General features: G+C 37.8%; 1 pseudogene; it reads left to right on the top strand.

Annotated features, from left to right (window-relative positions):
* Window positions 1–7879: 7879 nt before the first annotated feature.
* Window positions 7880–10601, top strand: LOC140509289 (poly [ADP-ribose] polymerase 1 pseudogene; annotated as a pseudogene).
* The last annotated feature ends 213 nt before the right edge of the window (window positions 10602–10814 follow it).

Genomic DNA, 10814 nt, shown 5'->3' with positions numbered 1-10814 from the left:
AAAGACACTGATGATGAATATTTTGAATGGAAATGAAAATGAATTGGAAAATAAATTGGAATCCAGGCTGGGAATAATAAGAGGGTTAGAGTTGTGTCCAGAGACATTGTAAATATTGTGCTCTAAATTGAAATAATGACAAAATCGAACTCTGTTTGATTGCTGCAGGTTTTGTTACACAATAGACACATAAAAAGATTCATCTTGGATTTATGAGATGGAAAATGAGAAATAGCAACAGTGAGCACGATAATTTCAACAGGAATAAGTGGAGAGATGGAAGAATTTGTGTCTAAATGTGACATCAGTAGTATCAAATGTCAAAACCAAAAAGTGAAGCTCATCACTTATGAGAGCTTACTTTGTCAATGACAAATTTGGGGAACAGATTTCTTCACCTAGACTAGGCATTTAATCAGAGTTAAATATTATGTAGGAAACCAGTAATGATGCACTTTTTTTTTCAATTCAACAAGTTGTGCTGCAAGTATTCATACAAGAACTAGTCTGACAAAAGAAGCTGATACTCAGTGGATTACAGTGTACAAAATTAAAGTTATGGATATATATATTTTTGCGTGGTAAATAATACATTTTCACTGAATGGAAGTTTCTTTTAATTACTTGTTAAAAACCCAAAAGTACTCCACATGTGAAAAAGTAATCCATGAGGCTTAAGAAAAAAAAAAGGTTTGTTCAAAGGTTGCTGGAATAAACTTCATGTTTTTATTGTGAAAATAACCTCTTCATATACAAAATTTATGAAATCAGGGACCAAGCTAAATTAAGCAGGCCAAACTAAAAGTCAGCCTTATGAAAGATTTTCCAAAATATTTCTCAGGAGAAACATATAGGTGGCAACTGTTTGTATACAAAATCATTCAGGTGGCTCATGGAAACCTGCTACTGTGAAGTACATAGCTAAAATTCCCAATTCATACATACATTATTTTTGGAAATTATGGATAGTGTGGCTGGGGTAGGGGGGCAATGAACATAGAGAAGGTAGGTTGTAGAGACCAGAATGCTGTTTTTTAGCTCTTTAATTCTTAGAAGGAAACCAATTCACACTTATTACTTGGCACTTGAAAGTAACAGAAAGCTATATATAGCTTGAACCTTCTCATCTGTCCCACCAATATTAACTTTCAAGGAAGCTTTGTGAACAAAAATGAAGAGCCAGGCAAAGCAACAAGAAAATTATTTGTCACGACTATCCCTTCTTACAATCACAAAAAATGATAAAGAGATCTCAAAATCCATGACAGAAGTTGAATGGCCTATCTCTAAAGTTTTAGGTCACTTAAAATGTCTAAACTATTCTAATTAGATGGTGGCTGACTTTATCCTTAAAGATCTCTGGGAAAAGAGATTTTCATAATCTTCCACTCATTCTTTAAAATCCTTTTTCTATGATAAGGGAGGGGGGTGTCAGTGTTGCATAGTGAATATAGAGTTAGCCTTGAAAGCAGGGAAACCTGGATTCAAGTTTCACCTCTGACACCTCCTGGCTGTGTGAGCCTAGGCAAACCACTTGACCTCTCCAAGTTTTTGGTAAGTCTCTGAGACTACAAGTCCAATCCAATCCAAAAACAACTTATTAAGCACCTATGACATTCCAAGTATTGTGCTAAAATTTGGGATATAATTAATAAAAAGACAGTCCTTGTCCTCTAACTGCTTACAATTTAAAGGAGAAGTTGCAGCAAAGGAGCTGATTTGTTTTGGTAGAAGGAGTTTCCTCACTGAGGGAGTTCTCTATGCCAATCAAACCAGAGGTCCAGTCCCTTTAACCAGGTATTTCTAAATTACTTGATAACTGCAAATCACCATGAATTCACACATACCAGTCACAATTCTTCTACAACTTAGTATGAGGTCTTTATGATTTGCTATGACCAATCCTTCCTTAACACATCTGACAATCTCTGTGATTCAGAATGAACTACTTTGCTTAAGAAAATTCAGTGGTACCTTCATTGCCTAGAAGAATGAAAAGTAGAAACTCCTTTGAATACAGACTCCTTTTCAAAATCTGTCTTCAGTCTATCTGTCTAAACTGATTACAGTTTTTTTCCCCTCCACACACTCTTCTTTCAACCATAGTAACCTACCTGCTGTTTCTCTTATATTTTGTTCCCCTTTCCTTTTCTGGGCTTCTGCATTGCTGTACTCTATACCTCTCCCCATCTCTTAAAAATTCAGTAATAAGAAGCCTTTCCCAAGTTCCCCATGTGTTGCTAATTTACCCTTAATTCTATTGTATTTCGTATATACCAAAAATGTATTTATCTAAAAACATGCTCTATTCTCCTAGCAGAATGTGTGCTCCTTGAAAGCAAGGATTCTTTCATCTTATTTCCAATGTTATATCATCTGGTATAAAATAGGTACTTAGATAATGTTGTTTTGTTTTTGTTTTTGATTAATTGAAAAATATCCTTGATCTAGTCTCCAAGCTATTGGTGATGAACTTTGGTAACCTGGTCCTTAAACAATAGACTTTGACATATTAAAATCCCTAAGTTCCCTTCAAAGGTCAGCCCTGAAACCACTATGTGTAGGATATCTTTCTGGATTATCTGTGTTGTTATTGTTAGTGCTCTTCATCTACCTCCTTCCTATTTCCCTTCCTCTGTTGTATTTATTTAGCATCTCTATCTCATAAATTCCCTCTCCTTGAAATAGCAGCTCATCTAACAGCTTCTACATTGAAGCCTTTTCTAATTCTCCCCAACTGCTAGTACCTTAAGCTTAAACTGTTTTGTATTTAACTACTTTATTGTTCTTGTTATGTTTTAATATTCACTTTATATTTTGATGACATTTGGTGAATGCCTTGATCACCTAAGACAGAGTTACACACATGAGAGAGACTGAAGATCTGCTTTTGGAAAATCTTTCTTTGTGGACCTATCACATTGTTGAGAGCAGTCTCTTTCCACTGGCTATGTAAACATAGTTGTTTTCATCTTTAAAGCTACCTGCCTGTTTTTTTCTAGAAGTGCACAGGATTGAAAGACTCATTCACTCTTAGCAAGATATCATTCAGTAAGCTGGGTGTATAATAGGCTCTTAATTACTAGTTCTTGAGTGATTGATGAGGGAAATGTTGGAAGTCCCTCTTTCCTTCCATTTAGGGCTGGTGCTAAGAAATGGGCTTAGGCTATCAGTATTGTTTTGTTTGTCATTTTCATGTTTAGATGCAAGGAAATGAGTTCTGGTCTCACAGCTTAAGTTGGGAGGACCTTGGAGCCCAGAATTCTAGGCTGCAGCCAGCCTAGCAGGGAATCCTAGAGAAGCCAAAGTTTCAGATGCAAGCCCAGGAAGGCTTTGTAGTTAGATCTTTGCAGAACTAATGATACGTAGGAACTGAGCTAAATTGTGAACCTAATTCTTCATCTTCTCTTCAAAGACCAAGGTGGTACAGAATATTAAGGGAACAATTCGTATATTTGTTTTGGGTACACCTCTTAAAAGCTAGTTGAAATATTAAGTAGTTAAATGGAACTGAAGCTTGAACCCTTAAAACTGGAGGAACATAACTGATTACAGTTTGAGCCACTGATAGAAGAGAGACTTTTTAATTTTCTTTAGACTACCACAGAAGACTGGTGGAGGGGTGAAATATAACATACATGACCTCTAGGCAATGGAGACCTAGAGCTATTTATAATTCTTACAAAAATTTTTATAATACATACATACATACATACATACATATACACATACACAAACTCATACACATACATACACATGCACATACATACACATACACACATACATACGTGTGTGTGTGTGTGTGTGTGTATGTGTTGGCTCCTGAATTAGAATATAAAAACCTTGTGATACAGATTGTTTCATTCTTGGTACTTGTATTCCCAGTTCTTGTCTCTTTTATGAGAGACAATTTTCCCCATTCCATTTTTCCCTTTCTCTCTCACCCCTTGTATCCCAATGTATTCTTCTCTCATCCCTTAATTTTATTTTTTTAGATATCATCTCTTCCTATTCAACTCACCTTGTACCATCTCTCTATATGTATATAATCCCTCCAACTACGAAAGTACTGAGAAAAGTCTCAAAAGTTACAAACATTATGTAAACAGTTGAACTTGTATAAGTCCTTATAACTTCCATTTCTTATTTACCTTTTCATGTTTCTCTTGATTCTTGTGTTTGAAAGTCAAATTTTCTATTCAACTCTGGCCTTTTCATCAAGAATGCTTGAAAGTCCTCTATTGCATTGAATGACCATTTTCTTCCTGAAGTATTATACTAAGTTTTTCTGGGTAGGTGATTCTTGGTATTAATCCTAGTTCCTTTGACTTCTGGAATATCATATTTCCAGCCCTTAGATCTCTTAATAGTAGAAGTTGCTAAATCTTGTGTTATCCTGATTGCATTCCATAATGTTTGAATTGTTTCTTTCTGGCTGCTTGTAATATATTCTCCTTGATCTGAGAGCTGTGGAATTTGGCTACAATATTCCTAGGAGTTTTTCTTTTAGGATCTCTTTCAGGACATGATTGGTGGATTCTTTCAATATTTATTTTACCCTCTGGTCATCAGGGTAGTTTTCCTTGATAATTTCATGAAAGATGATATCTGGGCTCTTTTTTTGATCATGGCTTTCATGTAGTCCCATAATTTTTAAATTGTCTCTTCTTTTATTTTCCATGTCAGTGCTTTTTCCAATGAGATATTTCACATGGTCTTCTTTTATTTTTCCTTTCTCTTGCTTTTGTTTTGTAATTTCTTGGTTTCTCATAAAGTAATTAGCATTCTACTTTTTAAAGAACTGTTTTCTTCAGTGAGCTTTTGAACCTCTTTTTTTCCATTTGGCCCATTCTGCCTTTTCTCCCCATCACTCCCCTCCCTTCGCTTCCTTATACCTTATACCCTCCCTTCTATCACATCTCACCCTTCCCTTATCCCTATTTTCTCTCTTTTCATGAAGAGCAAGATAGATTTCCATACCCCACTCCCTGTAGTTCTTATTTCCCTATTATATGCAATAAAAGTTCTCAACATTCGTTTCTAATACTTTGAATTCCAACTTCTCTCCCTCCTCAGCCCCACTGAGAAGGGAAGCAATTCAGTACATACTAAATATGTGTTGTTTTGCAAAAGGCTTCCATAATAATCATGTAGTGTAGTACTAATTATATTATCCTCTGTCCTACTCTATTCCCCCTTATTTTTTCCCCTACAATTGACTTTGTCCCTTCTTGAAAATGTTTATTTCTAGTGACTCCCTTCTCCCATTTGCCCTCCCTTCTAACAATCCCCTCACCCCACTTGTCACCTCTTCTACTTTCCTGTGGTGTGATATAAATTTTCATATCAAATTTAATGAGCATGTTATTCCCTCCTTCAGTCACATGTGGAGAGAGTAGCTTTATTTCCCCCCCCTCCCCTTCTTCCTTATCTCCTCCATTAAATAAGATTTTTCTTATCTCTTTTATGAGTTATAGCCTGCCCCATTCCATTTCTCCCTTTATCTTTCCAGAATTTTCCTCCTTTATCCCTTAATTTTTTATTTTATTTTATTTTATTTTTGTGCGTGGATATAATTTCTTCTGATATAACACACTCTGTACTCTCTATCTGTGTGTGTGTGTCTGTGTGTGTACAATCTCTCCATCTACCCAAATACTGAGAAAAGATTCAAGAGTTAAAAATATTTTCTTTCCATGTAGTAATGTAAACAGTTCAGCTTTAGAAAGTCTTTTATGAATTTTATTTCCTGTTTTCCTTTACATGTTTCTTTTGATTCTTGTCTTGGGAAGTCAGATTTTTCTATACAGATCTAGTCTTTTCCTCAGCATGAATGATTGAAAGCCATATATATCATTGAATGAACATTTTTTCTCTTGAAGTATTATACTCAGATTTGCTGGGTAGGTGATTCTTGATTTCAGTCCCAATTCCTTTGACTTCTGAAATATCTCATTCCAAGCCTTTTGATCCCTTAATGTTTCCTGTGTTATCCTGATTGTATTTCCACAGTACTCAAATTGTTTCTTTCTAGCTGCTTGCAGTATTTTCCCCTTGGTCTGGGAACTCTGAAGTTTGGCCACAATATTCCTAGGAGTTTCTCTGTTCGGGTTTCTTTCAGGAGGTGATCAATGAATTCTTTCAATATCCATTTTGCCCTCTGATTCTATAACATCAAGGAAGTTTTCATTGATAATTTCATGGAAAATAATGTCTAGACTCTTTTTTTGATCATGGCTTTCAGGTAGTCCTATAATTTTTAAATTATTTCTCCTGGATCTATTTTCCAGGTCAGTTGTTTTTCCAATGAGTTGTTTCACCTTATCTTCTATTTTTTCAAATTTTTGGTTTTGTTTACTAACTTCTTGGCTTAACTCAAAGTCGTTCATTTCCCTGAACTCAATTCTCTCTTTCAAAGAATTATTTTGTTCAGTGAGCTTTTGAAACTTCTCCATTTGGCTAATTCTGCTTTTTAAAACCTCCTTCTCCTCATTGGCTTTTTGGACCTCTTTTTCCAATTGAGTTAACCTCTTTTTAAACCTGGTATTTTCCTCAGTGTTTTTTTGGTTCTCCTTTATTAAGCTGCTAACTTGTTTTTTAAGATCTTCTATTGTCTGAGCCTAGTTTAAGTTCCCTTTAGAGGCAGAGGCCTTGACTTCCTCTGTGTATGCCTTATTCTTCCTCATCTGAAAGGATGGGGGGAGACACCTGTTCCTAAAAAAGTAACCTTCTCTTTTTTTTTTCCCCTTTTTTGGGCATTTTCCCAGCCAGTTACTTGATTTCTGAGTTTCCTCTCCACAACTACCTCACCTCCAGTTCCACCAAGCCAGCACTTGGGGGTTGAGATTCAAATGAGCTGCTCCCAAGTCTCAGGGGCTTTTGGCGGGAGCAGGGAAGGTAGTCAGAGTGAGATTAAGATCAGCTGCTCAAGTGGAGGCAGGGCCACCACACAGGGTTCAGTCCCCTCAGGGGCTTTCTGATGAGACCTTCAACAATGGATGCAGGCTACTGCCTGCTTTGGGAGCCTTGTCTGCTGCTTCCTCTACTGCTGCCACCTGAGGAAGCCTGAGTTATGGGGACACCCCACCCTACTCTAGGCCAGCCAAAAAGACCTTTGGCACCTATTGGTTGAGGGATCTGCACTGCCACTGGAGATTCTGTCCCTTAAGCCTGCTTGAATCTGCTCATTTCAGTGCTGCGTGGCCAAGGCAGGGCTGGGCTCTGCTCTATGTCTGGTGTGAGATAGACCTTTCCCATTGGTCTTTCAGGTCTCTCTGGGACAGAACTCTCCTCCATTCAGTTGTTCTGTGGCTTCTGCTGGTCTAGAATTTGTTGAGAGTTCTTCTTTACAGATATTTTATGGGCTGTGGTGTAAGAGCTAAGCATATGTGTGTTTTTCTACTCCATCATCTTGGCTCCTCCCCCACATAACAATATTCTTAGTAAAAGCTGCTGCTTGATTCACATGATTTAATTGCTTTACATATGTTTGTATTTATTTACTTTACATATATTCTGTGTGTGTATACGTGTGTGCATGTATACACATGTATGTGTATTTGTCTCCCCCATTTAAATTGATGCTTTGAGATTAGGGATTGTTTAATTCTTTGTACTTGGTATCTCCACAAATAGGACAATGTCTGTCATATATAGACATACCTTAGAAGTATTGCGGATTTGATTCTAGATCACTATAATAAAGGGAATATCACAATAAAATGAAACACCCCAATTTTTTGGTTTCCCAGTACATATAAAAATTTTATTTATATTTTACTGTAGTCTATAAGTATGCAATATTATTATGCCTAATAAAACAATAAACATATCTTAATTAAAAATACTTTATAGCTAAAAATTGTTCCACTTGACCATCATGGTGCAGTCACCCACATTTGATGGGAATGTCCCAAGCTGGAATCACTATGCTTACTTTTGGAAGCAATTTCTCAAGCTGAGCTTGAAGTAGATGGTTTCTTGGAGCTGAGATGGCATGACCAGCAGAAAGGTAAGAAGACCATTGAGGCCTGAGGACTGACAGGAGTCAAAGTTGGGAGTCAAAATGAAGATGGCAAGGGAGAGAAAACCCTTATCAACTTTGCAGCCAAGGGGACCAAATCCAATAGAAGCACTTCCAAGGGTTATCAGCAGAAAATAGAAAAGGGTCAAGTATGGTTGTCCAAGAAGATGATCCACCCAGAAAATTTCATCAGATGCTGGGATTTCTACCTCAGTACAGCACTAGACAGGTCAAAGGATTCAGTATCCTACAACCAGAGGAGTCAAGACTCCTCCCAGCAGTCAAGATTGAAAGGAAGAGGAACGGAGATGAGGAGATGAAGATGATGTATCCAAGAAGGAAAACAACAAAGGAACAAAGCAGAAGAAGCTTTTCAAGACACCAATAGAGCTCATGTGGAGCATGAAAGATGAACCAAAGAAAGTCTGCTCTACAAATCATCCAGAAAAGCTGCTGATAGCCAACAAGCAAGAAATGCCTTCTGGGGATGCAGCAATATGGACAGAGTAGCTGATGGGATGACTTTTGCTTCTTTTCTTCCCTGTGAGGAGTGCAGGGGACAGCCACCTAGACATAGTCTCCTAATTGGAAGGAGAGGATCATCCCCAAAGAGTTCTGGGACATCTCTTACCTGAAAAATTTAAGTGCAAAAACCAGGATGGTGTGTTCTGCCTAGAAACAAATGCCCCAGTTTCAAAACCACTCCCTTTATCAGTGATAGCCCCTCCCACTGTGAAGTCCTTAGACTCACCAGACAAGCCACTGTCCAGCATCAAGATTCTGACTCTGGGGAAGCTCTTAGGGAAACAAGGATGAGATGAAAGCCACAATAGAAGAACTTGGGAGGAAGTTGACAGGCTCAGCTAACAAAGCTTCTCTCTGCATCAGTACAAAAAAAGAAGGTGAGAAGATGAATAAGAAGATGAAAGAGGTCAAAGAAGTGGATGTGCATGCAGTATCAGAGGAATTCCTTCAAGGTGTCTCTACTTCAGGTAAGAGCTTCTAGGAGCTATTCTTTCTGCACATCTTGTCCTCCTGGGGCACTGAAGTGAAGCCAGGAGAGAAGTCAAGTGTCCCTTCTTCCAAGAAAAGCAAGGGTCAAGTCAAGAAGGAGGAAGGGAACCAAGAAATCTGAAAAAAAATGAAATTAACACTAAAAGGTGGAGCAGCTGTGGATCCTGATTCTAGGCTCAAGGACTCAGCTCATATATTTCAAAAAATGGAAAAATCTTTAATGCCACCCTTGGCCTTGTGGACATCATTATCAATTCATAGTATAAGCTGCACCTCCTGGAGAATGATTGAAGAATCAGGTATTGGATATTTAGATCTTGGGACCCAGTGGACACCATGACTGACAGCAAGAAATTAGAACAGCATCCAAAGAAGATGCCATTGATTATTTTTGAAGTTACATGTGAGGAAAAGGACAACTCCTGGAATTTCAGAAACTTTACTAAGTATCTCAAGTATCTACCCCCCTCAGACATTGACCATGGGCAAAATGAAGAGGTCTTGAAGAAGCTGACTGTCAGTACTGGTACCAAGTTGACACTCCCCAAACCAGTTCAGAACCTCATCAAGGTCATCTTTGATGTGGAGAGCAAGGAAAAGGCCATGGTGGAATTCTAGATTAACTTTCAGAAGATGCCACTAGGAAAGCTGAACAAGAAGCAGATACAGAATTCACACTAAGTCCTAATTAAGGTCCAGCAGGTAGTGTCACACAGGGTGACAGAAACTTTCAGATTCTTGACCTCTCCAATTGCTTCTATACTTTGATGCCCCATGACTTTGGAATGAAGAAGCCTCCACTCCTGAACAACACTGATTTTGTGCAGGCCAAACTAGAGATGCTGAACAGCCTAGTGGATATTGAAGTGGCCTATTATCCACTCTCTGGTGGATCTCAGCAAGGATTCCATTGATGTCTACTATGAGAAGCTTCAAATTGATATTAAGATGGTTGACCAGAATTCAGAAGAAGCTGAAAACTTCAGGCAATGTTAAGAACACACATGCTACTACTCACAATACTTACAACTTAGAAATTATTAATATGTTCAAGATTAAGCATGAACAGGAAAACCAATGCTACAAGCCCTTCAAGCAAGTTCATAACTGGTAGTTGCTGTTGCATGGGTCCAGAGCCACCAATATTTCTGGAATACTCTCTCGGGGTCTTTGAATTGCCCCACCCAAAGCCCTGATGACTGGGTTCCTGTTTGGTAAAGGTATCTATTTTGCTGATATGGTTTCCAAAAATGGCAATTAAAACACATAGAATTGATCCTCCTGGGAGAAGTTGCTTTTGGAAAGTTGTATGAACTTAAGCACTCATTCCACATTGCTAAGTTACCCAAAGATAAGCACTGTGCCAAAGGCTTGAACAAAACTGTCCCTGATCCAATAGCCAGTGTCACTTTCGATGGTGTGGAAATTCCCTTAGGAATTGGAATTTCTTCTGGTGTTAGTGACACCTGTCTACTATATAATGAATACATTGTCCAATATTGCTCAGGTAAATTTGAAGTATCTACTGAAATTGGAGTTCAACTTTAAGACTTCTCTGTGGTGAACAGATAACACTTGCTTAGTGCTAGAAGTGACCAGACTCCTCTACTTCTACTGTAGCATTGAACTGCCTGATGGACTTAAATATCAATGACCTTTCAGAAGTATCAAAACAGCTGATTTGCCAACAATGTTAACTTCACTAAATCTTCTCCATAAGGATTTTATAGAATCAAATGGTCATATGTTGAAAAGATTTTTTTTCCCAAACCTGAGT

Source organism: Notamacropus eugenii, chromosome 5 (assembly GCF_028372415.1).
Source record: "Notamacropus eugenii isolate mMacEug1 chromosome 5, mMacEug1.pri_v2, whole genome shotgun sequence".
NCBI classification, from domain to species: Eukaryota; Metazoa; Chordata; class Mammalia; order Diprotodontia; family Macropodidae; genus Notamacropus; species Notamacropus eugenii.
The sequence above is the reverse complement of the archived record's forward strand: the minus strand, read 5'-3'. Positions and strand labels throughout refer to the sequence as shown.